Genomic DNA, 12698 nt, shown 5'->3' with positions numbered 1-12698 from the left:
CTGAGACCCCCAGTGGGCCTGGGCTGCTCTTATTCCCTCTGTACTGGCCACACCAAAGGAGGGGCTGCTCATGCAAATTAGGCCCCACCTCCTATCTGCTCCCATTTCCCCTGAGCTGAGAGTCTTGCAGTTAGAGAAGGCTGATGGGCAGGGCTACACTGTGTACCCCTTTGGGATCCCTGGGAGGAAGCAACTGTCAGGACACCACACAGGCCCAGACAGGAGTCTCCACCAAGCCCACACAGGACCCTGGTCCTCTGAGAAGAAGAAGAAAAAGGCAGGTTCTCTGTGTCCCAGAGACCCTTTCCCTAAAACCTAAGAACTTATAGAGCCTGATGAGGAGGTCTCAGAGATTTTCATTCTGAAGCTCCACTGGTGGGGGGGCCTCTGCCACCAAGCACAGTCTCATCCCCTGGCCAGACTTCTGTGGGAACTGACTTTCTCCATGCAAACATCTCCTGGCTCCTTGCTATTCACCAGCTCTTGCTTGGACCAGATGAAAGCAAAGGAGAAGAAGGAGGTGAACTAATTCAGATTGAATAGGGTGAGGGTGCCAGACACAGGAGCTCATGGGGTCACAGTGTGCATCACAGGTGCAGGAAAGCCCCGCATCAGTGAGGACACCATTGGCCCCACTGCCCTGGAGCCAGCTGAGTGGTTGACCAGCTGTCAGGCCCAGCACCCTCACTCTCAGGTCAGCCCACAGTGCCCTCTGCTGGCCACAAGGCAAACATCCTCTGGCCTCTGGGATTCCAATAAACTCATGTACAGAATGCCATCCTTTTACCCGCATACTTTCTTAAAGTCACTACTCAAGACTGTAGAGCAAGAAGGGGCATCCATAGGTTCTCAATTGAAACACAGATGGTTTCACACAGGGATGTTTATCTTGATTGGAAACTATTCTTTCACTGGCTATCATTATTATGAAAATGTCAATGACTGTCAACTGTGTCCCTGAATTTCCAACTTTCCCTGTTTTTGCCCAACACTGAACATGGTGAGTGAGAGTATGAGTAAAGCATGCAATAGGGACATGCACCTGGGGAAATGACTCCCTGTGCTTGTTGGGGGCAGGGGTGGGCAGGGTTCAGGGTAAAGAAGTCTGAGCCCAAGTGTGATGAACCAGTTTGGACCTACAGGAGGACCTGGGTGATCTCTGTGGCAGACAGGGGGAAAGGGCTTTCTGGTCCCAGGTCAAGGGATGTGCCAAGGCCAGAAATGATGTGGGTGGGTTATTGGTGACACCGGTGAATGGTTGTTTGTTGTCAAAGAACTGTGCCATACGTGTGTATAAATCCAGCTCTTCCAATTGGATTAGTAAAGAAAAATCTAGAACATGAATATTCTCTTCATTAAACCTTGTATTTTTCATCAATTATTTTGGAAAGGGGAGTGGACATGAAACCTTCTGGCCTCACTGTTAATGCATGGGTTTGCACCCCTTTTCTATAGTCTCAGATACATGCAGCAGGATATTGCCTGTGGGCATTTGTTAATCCTGCAGGTCCAGGCATGTTACCTCATACTAATGATAGCTGAATAGTTAGGAAAAATATTCAATATAATCTTTAGCTGGAAAATGCTTAGAATACACTTCAGTAGCAGGAAAATGCTTATTATGATCATTTCACTCAAGCAGACTTATTTTAAGCCTAAAAGCCCTAGTTGAAATATCTTGCTGTGATCTAATCTCAAAAATTTAGTCTCTGTTCCTCTTTTGTCACAGTAATAAAATCCTCCCTTGCTTTTGCTTGCCAGAAAGAGATAACATCCTAAAAGAGGATGTGTTGAACAAACATGAGTGAAGCAGACAACTTTTTATTTCCAGGTTTTCTCTGGACACTTGCAAGTTCTTTGTCTCCTTGGAGTATAAAAGCCCAAGCCCCATTTTCTCACTTTGAACTGGTCTTGGAAAATTGTTCCTCCAGTTCCTTACATGAGCACCTATAAAAAAAACTCACCTTCTCACCAAGACCAAGAGACTAGTTTCTCTGTTTGATGAGGGATCAGGTGGGCCGAACTATTTTCTGAAAGTAACTCTATTACATTTAATAGGCCTGAATAGTTCAATGTATTTCATGTGGAACAAAGCACTTGACTTTCTTGTCCCAGGTCAAAGGTGCACCCTGAGTTCCCTGCACCTGGGGAGGCTGGGGGAGCTGCTGGTTGTGTCTCTTGTCCCTGAGGGCCTGGAGCCCTGGGTGAGCACTGAGGTTGCTTCTCCACTCTGAGCAGTGACAGCCAAGTCCTCAGGCTGGAGCCCAGAGAGGAGCAAATTACTGTATTTTTGATGCCTCTTTTGATCCAGGGAAGTGACTTGAAAACCCAGATCCCAACTGCCTGACAGAGTCTGAGTAATAGAAGAGGAAAACTGGGAAGACCTCTCTGACTTCTGCTTATACCAGAATATACTGCTTCCTGCAATGTTGATGCCACTTCTCAGAGTGCAGGTGAGTCTGGTGGGAGCTCCCAGGGATGCAGAGAGGGAGGGAGGCTGAGTCAGCAAAGGCTGGGAGAGGGAACCTGCAGACAAACACTCCTGAGGGATGGACAGAGACCAGGTGGAGCTATTGAGATCTGAGCCAGCCCCTGAGGCCCATCCCTACCTGAGCAGTGGGAGAGGAGCAGGAGGAGGGGAGGAGTCCAGGCCAAGTGGACACAGCCCCTGAGGCCCCAGATCTAGAGCTGGGCTGTTCCAGGCCTTTTTAAACCTCCATACTGGACTTGTGGAAGAGGGGTGGTCATGCAAACATGTTCCCTAACACTTGTGTCCCCATCTCCTTCCTGAGCTGGGGCCTGTGGTCAGAGGCAGCTAAGGACCAGGGATGCTCTGACGTTGCTCCTTGCGGGGAGCCTGCATAGAATGATATGCTGATGGGAACATCCACAAGGCTGAAGGCAGGAGACTCTTCCAGATTCCCCATCAGGGAGCTCAGGCCCAAGCAGACTTGGAGTCCGTGGGACATTCAAGCATCTGTGAGCTCCCGCTACAGGAAGACTGGCACAGCCCCATGGTCCCCCCTGCTGGTTTTGGAAAACTATAGTTTCCACAGTCTTGGGTCTTTCTGCTATTCCATATTTTTGCTGTGATTCCACACATTTTGACTAAGACAACTGTGTGCCCAGTGCTGAGCTCAGACCCAATATTACTAAGATAGTTTAGTTTCTGTGTTTATGATTGACTTATGAGGGAAAAGCCAAAAGGAAATGAATAATATGGGAAAAATGGAAAGTGCTATGAGAGAAGACTGTGGCCTTAAAAACTCTAATATTTGGGGCATTTAGAGAAGGTTTCTTAGAGACAGTGCCCTTCAATTGGCTCCATTCGGATGAGTGGAGCTCCCCATGGGAGAGAAGGAGGGAGTGGCCTTCTGGAAGAGAAAGGATTTTAGGAGTTTCAAATTCATGAAAGGTCAAGGGAGTTTCCATGGAAGGCAAAACCTTTGAGATGATGCTGTGCTTGAGAGATACTTGAGGGAGAGAGAGGACCGGGTGTCCATGCGACACAGTGAGGGCTCCAAGAGGAAAGTAGGAAGGGAGTCAAAAGGGAGAAGCAAATTTTCACTTCTTTGAACAATACTTCCTCAGACCATTGCAGGCACAGTTCTGTTTCTGTGCTGTTAATTAAATTTCTGTTTCTGTAACAGCCAAAGGAGGTTTAATTTATTTTGCTTCAAAATTTATTTCAATATCCAGTGGTATATGCCCCCCTTTTTTTCATTAATTTGCAAAATCTTGCAGGATATTCCTGGAGTTAAACATTTCCAGACAGATAGTTGAAAATTTGTGAAGTTTCCTCAATAAATCTTTACTTGTTAAAATCTATTAATTACATTAATAAATTAAATTAGCATAATTTTCATTTTTTTCATATTAACTCACCATATCAAGGTCTTGTTTTATCCCCTTTGGTGGAATTTTATTTTATCCTACAACATCCTGTTGCATTTTTTGGCAGGTGATTTCCTCAATGCTGCATGTGTGTTATGTTTGCAGGGAAAGGGGGACAAAATTAATACTCCACCCAAGTACTTGCTCCCAGTGCAGTTTCCTGTGCTGATGCATCAGAAGCCACAAGCTGAACCTGGTGCTGGTCTCCAGTGGTGACTGAGTGAGGGACATGCTCAGAAGAGAGACCCTGAACACTCCTGAAACTCACTTTTCACTGGCCTGGAGACCTGGGTGAGTCCCTTTGAGCCTGGAACTAACAAAATCAACAGAATCAACCAGATGATTGTGGCTTATGGGCTGCCCTGGGTGGTTGGCCTCATCCTGCCCATTTCATTATATCTGAGAGGAACCTGTTGCTATCATGGATTTTCTGCCTGTGTGGAGCTGAGGGTACGATTTTAGCTACAGGTCTGTTCCAGTTTGCTAATGCTGCTGTTACGCAAAACACTAGAAATGGATTGGCTTTTATAAAGGGGGTTTATTTGGTTACAAAGTTATAGTCCTAAGGCCCTAAAAGTATCCAAAGCCTTCAAGCATCAATAGGGTAGCTTCACTGAAGAACACCGATGGCATCTTGAAAACCTCTGTTAGCTGGGAAGGCACAGGCATGTGGTTGGCATCTGCTCTGTGGTTCTAGTTTCAACATGTTTTTTTCCCAGGATGTTTTTCTCAATGCATCTGGGGATGTCCTCTTAGTTTCTCCTAGGCAAATTCTGGGCTAGTAAAAGTCTACTTTCAATGGCTGTCTCCAGAATGACTCTGCGGGCTGCAGCAGCACTCCTGTCTGTGAATTCTTTTATAGGACTCCAGTGATTTAATGAGACCCACCCTGAATAGGTGGGGTAACACCTTCATGAAAAATATCCAATCCAAAGACTCACCCACAGTTGCTTGAGTCCCATCTCCATGGAAACAATCAATAGCTTCCAACCTAGTCAACACTAATATGTCTGCCCCCACAAGATTTCATCAAAGTACATGGCATTTGGGGGGAAACAATATATTCAAACCAGCACAAGTTCAGTGACTCATGGGAAAGCCTCAGACCCCTTGGCTGCATGTAATTTGATCAAAACAGCCCAATACAGAGAAGATGCTCAGCACCCTTAGTCATTAGGGAAATGCAAATCAAAAACACAATGTGGTAACAGTTAACGTGCACTGTTAATGTCATCAAAAAGACAGGTAATGCCATGTTTTGTGAGGAGGCAGAGACATTGGAGCCTCTTACAAGGCTGGTGGGGAAAAAATGGTGTAGCTGTTTTGGAGAATATTCTCACCATTCCTGACAGTGGTAAACACAGAGTTACCCTGTGACCCAGCAATCCCAATGTTGGGTTGTCAGCCCAAGAGAAAAGGAAATATATGTCCATACAAAGACTTGTAGGGAAATGTTCATAGCAGCATTATGCATAATAGCCAATGATTTCAACTACTTAAAATGTTCATCAACTGAAGAATGGATAAACAAACTGGCTTGTGGGAGTATTACAATCATTGTTCAAGTTAGAAGTTTTCTCTTGTATATATGTTTTTACAGTAAAAGAAAAATATTGTCTGGTCTCACTTATATGAAATGCCTACAAGAACAAAGTTCACTGAGACCGATGGTAGTTTATAGGACACCAGGGATTGGGGATGGGCAGGGTGAGGAAGAGGAGTGACAGCCTCATAAATGAGTAGTTTCTGTTTGAGGTGCCAAAAAAGAAAAGGTAAGAGATGATGGTGATGTTAGCACAATATTGAGAATATGATTAATATTGCTGAACTGTGCATTTGAATGTGGTTAAAGTGGGAAAATGTGTGTTGCATATTGGTTGCAATAATAAAAAGTTTCAAGAAGAGCATAAATAAGCAAACAAACAAAACTTTTACAAAATGGGAGATAATGGATAAATCACCCAGGCAGAAGAATTCCAAATAATTCCCGTAGCTACTGCCCCCACAAGGAGCAGGAACATAAATGCAGGCTGTGCACTGGGACTTCCCCAAAAATGCATCCTGAGAAAAACATCAGACAAGTTCCCATTGTCGGGCAGCCTCCAAAGTGCCTTTCCTGTCCTGCTAAGCATTTCAAGGTCATCAAAACCAAGGAAAGTCTCAGAAACTGACACAAGTCAGAGGATCCTAAAGGGAGTGATGACTAAACGTCATGTGGTGTTTGCTACAGGATCCTGACACAGAGAAATAACGTTGGGTGCAATCTGAGAGAATCTTAATGTGGGCTTTAATTAATAATAATGTATGGATATTTGTTGGTTAATTATATAAATGTATCAATCAATGTAGTATGTTAATAATAGGGAAAACTGGGCTCAAGTTATATGGGAAAGCTCTGTCCTATCTTCTCTATTTTTCTATAAATCTAAGACTGTTCTAAAAATTAAAGTATGTTCAAAAGCAATGGACGGCTGCAGAGCAATCAGGGTGGGTAGGGTTGGGCCGGTAGCCTCGCTGCTGGGGCTGTTGATGGCGCAGCTCGGCCACCCTCCCAGAGAGAGCGGGCGGGTGCGGCCCGGGCCTCACTGACCCGCCAGCGCCCGCCCGCACATGGCCTGGTTCCTTCTCTCCCGCCCCAAGGCTTAGGCCGCTTGAGATAGACGCTGCCCTTGGCTGCGCTGGCGCCGGCGGAATCGGGCTCCCCCTGGTGGCCGCGCAGTCTGCGATGCTCTGGCTCCTGTGGCCTCGGGAAACCAATTCTAAAGGAATTGCATGAATACTATGAGAAATGTAAGCGTGAGACCGACGGTACACAGAAGAGGAGAATTTAACATTGCACTCAGAGAGCTTTGATTCGGAACCAGGAACTGGGCAATGAGAAGATTCAGATTGTGAGTCAGATGACAAAGCTAGCTGAGAACCGTACCAGACAAGTGGACAGCCATGTGGAACTTTTTGAGGCACATCAAGAGATCAGTGATACTACCGGCAACAGTGGCAAAACCTGCCAAGATAAGCCGAAGAATAAGACCATCCCTCAAACAGAAAAGCCCAATAATAAGAGATCTCGGTGACGATGCCACAATGAGAATCGAGAGATTGCATCTAATAATCATGATCATGACGCACCACCTCAGGAACGCTGAAGGAGAAGAAAGCAAAACATCAAAGGAAAAGAAATGCTTTAAGGCCAAAGCAGAGTGGAGCATCCCCTGTAGATCTTCCCACTGACCTGAATGAACCAATGTACTGGTGTTCAATCAGGTCTCCAATGGAGAAATGACAGGCTGTGACAATGATGAGTTCCCCACTGAGTGTTTTCATTTATCTTGCATGGGACATAATAATAAAGCAAAGGTGAATGGTACTGCCTCAAATTTAGAGGAGAAAATGAAAAAAAAACGGACAAAGCACTGGAAAAATGAGAGAGAGAGAGAGAGAGAGAGAGAGAGAGAGAGAGAGAGAGAGAGAGAGAGAGAGAGGGAGAGAGAGAGAGAGCACTTATAATGGGTAATTTGTGTACATTCATCTAATAGTGAGGAAACAAAAGAAACCTGTGTATTTCTTACATTGTCCCCTTTGTTGAGGTGCAAGGATTGTAAAATGTGTATTTTTAAAGAATGTTAGAAAAGGAGCTATTTCTTTTATAGGAGTGGCAGTGATTTTTTTTTCCTTTTGTTGTCACTGGTAAACACATGTAACAAGAAAGTGGCCTGTGGATCAACATTTTAGAAACTGCAAATATAGGTTTGAATTAAATAATCAAGTGAGTCTCAGACTGATTTCTTTCTTTTTTTGTGTGTGGCTGGAAGCAACCTAATGCCTTAAAATGTGGAAAGAAAAAGGTCACATTTGATAAAAATAATGAAAAATATGTCATTTAATAAAAATAGTTATCACTTCATGAAAAGATTTTTTTTAAAATTAGCCATGTTGCTAAACATAAAATGCATAGCAAATCTGTGTCTTATTACCATAATATATATCCTTATAATAATTCAATAACAAAGGCTTAAAATTAGAAGATTATTTTTAAAAAGGATAAATGGTTAAATTTTACTGACAAATATTTTATATACTGGCCCATACCCCCAAAGGCCATTTTAAAATTATTTGAGTACATTTTATATTAAGCCAAACGGAAGTGGTCTTGTCACATCACATCAAGCTGTTAATATCACAGGTCATAATATAGCAGTCTTGAATCTATATAAGCTGTATAAATGTACATTTCCAAGTTAACTTGCTGTATTATTGTTGGAAATGCAGTCAGGTGCCATTGTGAAACCAAGGAATGTTTCCTCTTCTATATATGAAAGCTGTACAGAAGTGACATTAAAAAATAAATGAAACTTGGCCAAAGGGAAAAAAAAAAAAAAAAAAGCAGTGGAGGGAGAAGGGGTATTCACTCCACCCTCTCTCTGAGAGGTCTTGCAGCCCCACGGGGTCCCTCCTCCTCCCCGACAAGGTCACCTCCAGAACTCACTCTTGGGGACGTCAGTGCCAGATCCCTGGTCCCCTCCCTGACTCCTCCTCACAGCCCCTTTCCGCCAGTAGCAGTGCCACTGTTTTCCCACAGGAGGACAGGGAGGACGCTGTAGTCTGCAGCCCCCCGCCCCCTTGCTTCTGGATCTTGCTGCCAGAGCCCAGAGAGGTTCTGAGAAGACCAGAGAGAGGCACAGGAGCGCAGCTTCCTCGGCGTTGTGCACACAGAGCTGGCGGCACAACATCCGCGGCGCACCCTCCCAGTCAGTCCTAGCCTCCAGGGCTGGGATGTGAGAAAGGAAAGCCCCCAGCGCCAGGCCGTGCCCGAAGCCCGCCTTCTAAGTGCCCCAGAGAGCGCACTGGGAACTCACGGCTGCAGCCCTTTGGCCATAGCACCGCTGGATGGGAGCTGCGAGGCGCCCTGGGTGCCGGCTACCGAGTTCCGCTCTTCGGAGAGAGCACAGCGGAGACCACCGCCCTAGACTGAGTCCCGCTTCCTGCCCACTCACCCGGAGTGGGGCACAACCCCTCCAGCCCGCCTGCACCGCACCCTCTGTAACCCCAACATCCCCAGCACAGCCTCTAGGCTCCCGCCCTTCACAGCACCCCGGTTCCCAGGGAGAGCGCGCCCGCCGCGACTCCCTGTTGGCGCTGCTGCCGCCGCCATGCAAGCTGCGCGCTGGGGTCCCCGGGCTCGCCCCCTCGGGGGCTGGACGGCAGGGCTCGGCGTCCAAGAGGCCGGGAGGAGGCACACTGTGAAGTCTGTACTGTTCAGCCGCTTCTGCATTCTCCTGACCTGGGTCCGCATTCTTACCACCATGCTCGACGCGGACACGCGCAGGCCGGCGCCACGGCTCACCCCGCGCCCCTACTTTTCTCCGTACGTGGCTGGTGGCGGGGACCCCGACTCCGGCTCCGCAGAGGCAGTCGGGACGGCGATGCGAGGCGGGACGCCCGAAAACGAAACTAGTCACAGCCACAGCCAGAGCCGCCGCTGCCCACCCTCTCGGCCATCGCGCCCACCTGCAGCCGCCGGGTGCGGAAAGCCGGGCTGACCCGCTTGCCAGTACGTTCCGCCAGGCGGCGCCGCTGTGCTGGACCCTGGTGGAGAACTGGGCCTCGCGGCGAGCTGCTGAGCCGCTTCCCGCCGGGGCCAGGCTGCCCAGCGCGCACCTGCACGTGCCCACCCGGCGGCGCTACCAGAGGCACCAGCACCAGCGCCCGCAGCCCGGCGTGCTCTTCTTCACCGCAGATGACAACACCCAGTCTGGAGCACTTCCAGGAGGTAGCGGCCGGCCCTCCCCAACTGGGGGACGCGGGCAGGAGGCGTCCCGGGGACCTGCTGGGCAGCGGTCGCACGCCCCCTTGCGCTTCAGCTGCACTTTTGGGTTTCCTGCCCTCCGTGCACCTATTCCGGACTCCTGCTGGAGCTATTCCTTGAGGGCAGTCCGCAGATTTCGCTAGCCCTGGTGTGTTCATGCTGTCTGTTGGAGTGGAAGGTGGGTGAAGAGAACGCTGTAGCGCAGGGGGTGGGGTGGGGAGTTGGCCTGTGCTTTGCCACCCACCTGGCCCTGAGATGGGGCCAAGGCAATAGCCCAGGCGCAAGGCCCGGCAGTGACTGCCAGGAACTGGGCGCTGGTCCACCTGAGGATGGAGCCCCAAAGGGGAGGCGCTGCAACCCCTGAGTGGAGCCGGTTGGTGAAGCGAACTAACAGACATCACAGTGTCCTGGGGCTCAGAGAGGGATCCTGCACAGTGCAGGGCAGGGCTTGGTGTCCGCCGAGGCCTGTCAGCCCCTAGATTCTGAATCTAAAACATATGGGAAGAAACATGGAGAAAGTGACTAAAAACCAGCCCATAAGCAAATTTGTCTTGCATGAAATGCTTATGAAAACACTGACTTCTATGGGGGTCCTGCCTCCATCCCTTCTCACAGCCCTTTTTGACCCTGAAAATTTCTTTTTCAAGAAACTCTCTCTGGCAAAAGAGTTGACATTGTTCCGCTCTAAGTGAGGCCTTTCTCTAAGACCTCCCTGTGGTATATGGTGGCCAGGCTGCTCCCTTGCATGGGCTGTTGCCTCCCAGAGCTTGCTGTGGGGTCTGGTTTGCAGCCTCGATCCCTGTTGCTGAGCTGGCACATGTGTGCACTACAAAGGCCCTGCATGCAATCAGCAGGCATGGGGTTAGGATAGGTGTTATTTCTTGAGACTGGTGTTTTGCTCTCTGGATGTGCGTGCACACTGCAGATGAGACTGGCTTGCCTAGTTTTGTTTTGTTTTTCCTTCCCCTTAAACAATTATAGCTACAAGAAATCTTGGAAGTTTTGGCAATCTCACTTGACCACTGCCTTCCTCCACCCAAAATTCCTTGACATCCTGCCTCCCTGCACCCCACCTGCTCCCCGGTCCCTCCCCCCCACCCCTGAAAGCAAACTGGATGTTCTGAAGATTCTGAGCTGGTCACTGGGAACTGATCAAATATCCTGTATCTCTAGTATCCATACATGCTAACTGCCCCCACACTTTCATCCTATCCCCTCAGCTTTGCTTTCTTAACCTGAGGACTTAGCTACTCTGTATCCTTTCAGTTTAATTTTTCTGCATGTGTGGTGTTTAAAATCAATTTCTTAAGGGCAATTGCAGCCTGATTTTCTTTCATCCTTTCCTTCTTCGTGAATAAAAGGAGCAGTAATGGTTTTCCTTTCACTATGCAGGAATTTCTTTCCATATTTCTCCAGAGAAATAAATACAATTGGCATTGTAAAAAAAAAAAAAAAATCAATGGAGCTGGACCCATGCAACAGTATAGATGAACATCAAAAACTGCAAACAAATGACATAAAAGAAGCCAGTCACAAAGGATCACATATTATGTGAGTGCATTTATAAGAAATGTCCACATTGTAATTTCTATAGACAGAAAGTAGAAAATTGGAACAGGAGGAGAGAGGCAAGGGAATGAGTTCAAATGGGATGGAGTGTCTTTGTTGGGTGATCAAAAGGTTCCAAAATTATATTATGAGGATGATTGCAAAAAACCATAAATATGCTAAAATCTATTGAATTTTACAGTTTAAATTGGTGAAATTTGCAGTATGGAATCACAAATCAATAAAGCTGTTGTTTTTTTTTTTTTTTTTTTAAATAAGAAGGAAAGATGAAGGCTCACCATTTGCTCTGGGTCTGTAAAAGACATAAACATATTTCCAGCTACTTAAATATGTGGTTCAAGCTCTCTTTTAATTTAGAACAAAATATTTTGAAAAAGAAATTCTCTTTATGAAGAGCATTTTAAATAGATAAAACTTGGTGCGTTCAAGCGTTTCTTTCTTTTTTTTTTTTTTTTAAAGAAAGAAGTGCTAGCAGAACTTGGGATCTAATTGGATTTTTTTTATTTTCATTTTATTGAGATATATTCACATACCACACAGTCATACAAAACAAATCGTACATTCGATTTTTCACAGTACCATTACATAGTTGTACATTCATCACCTAAATCAATCCCTGACACCTTCATTAGCACACACCCAAAAATAACAAGAATAATAATTAAAGTGAAAAAGAGCAATTGAAGTAAAAAAGAACACTGGGTACCCTTGTCTGTTTGTTTGTTTGTTTCCTTCCCCTATTTTTCTACTCATCCACTCATAAACTAGACAAAGTGGAGTATGGTCCTTATGGCTTTCCCAATCCCATTGTCACCCCTCATAAGCTACATTTTTATACAACTGTCTTCGAGATTCATGGGTTCTGGGTTGTAGTTTGATAGTTTCAGGTATCCACCACCAGCTACCCCAATTCTTTAGAACCTAAAAAGGGTTGTCTAAATTGTGCGTAAGAGTGCCCACCAGAGTGACCTCTTGGCTCCTTTTGGAATCTCTCTGCTACTGAAGCTTATTTCATTTCCTTTCACATCCCCCTTTTGGTCAAGAAGATGTTCTCCGTCCCACGATGCCAGGTCTACATTCCTCCCAGGGAGTCATATTCCACTTTGTCAGGGAGATTCACTCCCCTGGGTGTCCGATCCCTCAAGTGTTTCTATAAGGTCTTAAAACCTATTGGGTTCCAAAGTATTTTGTTGGAGTTTTTCCTTATATTTAAGGATAATTTCATTTAGGGAAATCAGTTTTAATATAAATCCATAAGAAAAAAAGACTAAAACCCTGCTGGGAGAAACACATGGGCAAAAGACAAACAGGCATTTCAAAGAAGAAGAAATATGGAATAGTAATAAAAGCATAAAAAAGGTATTTGCCCTCATTAGTAATTAGGAAAATGAAAACTAAATGACATGAAGATTGTGCTGCATAGAGTAGA

The 12698-nt window shown here is 46.3% G+C and overlaps 2 pseudogenes; both read left to right on the top strand.

The window, feature by feature from the left end:
* Window positions 1–6669: 6669 nt before the first annotated feature.
* LOC119524823 lies at window positions 6670–8866 on the top strand (annotated as a pseudogene).
* LOC119524883 lies at window positions 8748–11175 on the top strand (annotated as a pseudogene).
* Window positions 11176–12698: the final 1523 nt, after the last annotated feature.

This window comes from Choloepus didactylus (assembly GCF_015220235.1).
Source record: "Choloepus didactylus isolate mChoDid1 chromosome 23 unlocalized genomic scaffold, mChoDid1.pri SUPER_23_unloc1, whole genome shotgun sequence".
Lineage (NCBI taxonomy): Eukaryota > Metazoa > Chordata > Mammalia > Pilosa > Megalonychidae > Choloepus > Choloepus didactylus.
This window is presented reverse-complemented; position numbering and strand designations above follow the sequence as displayed.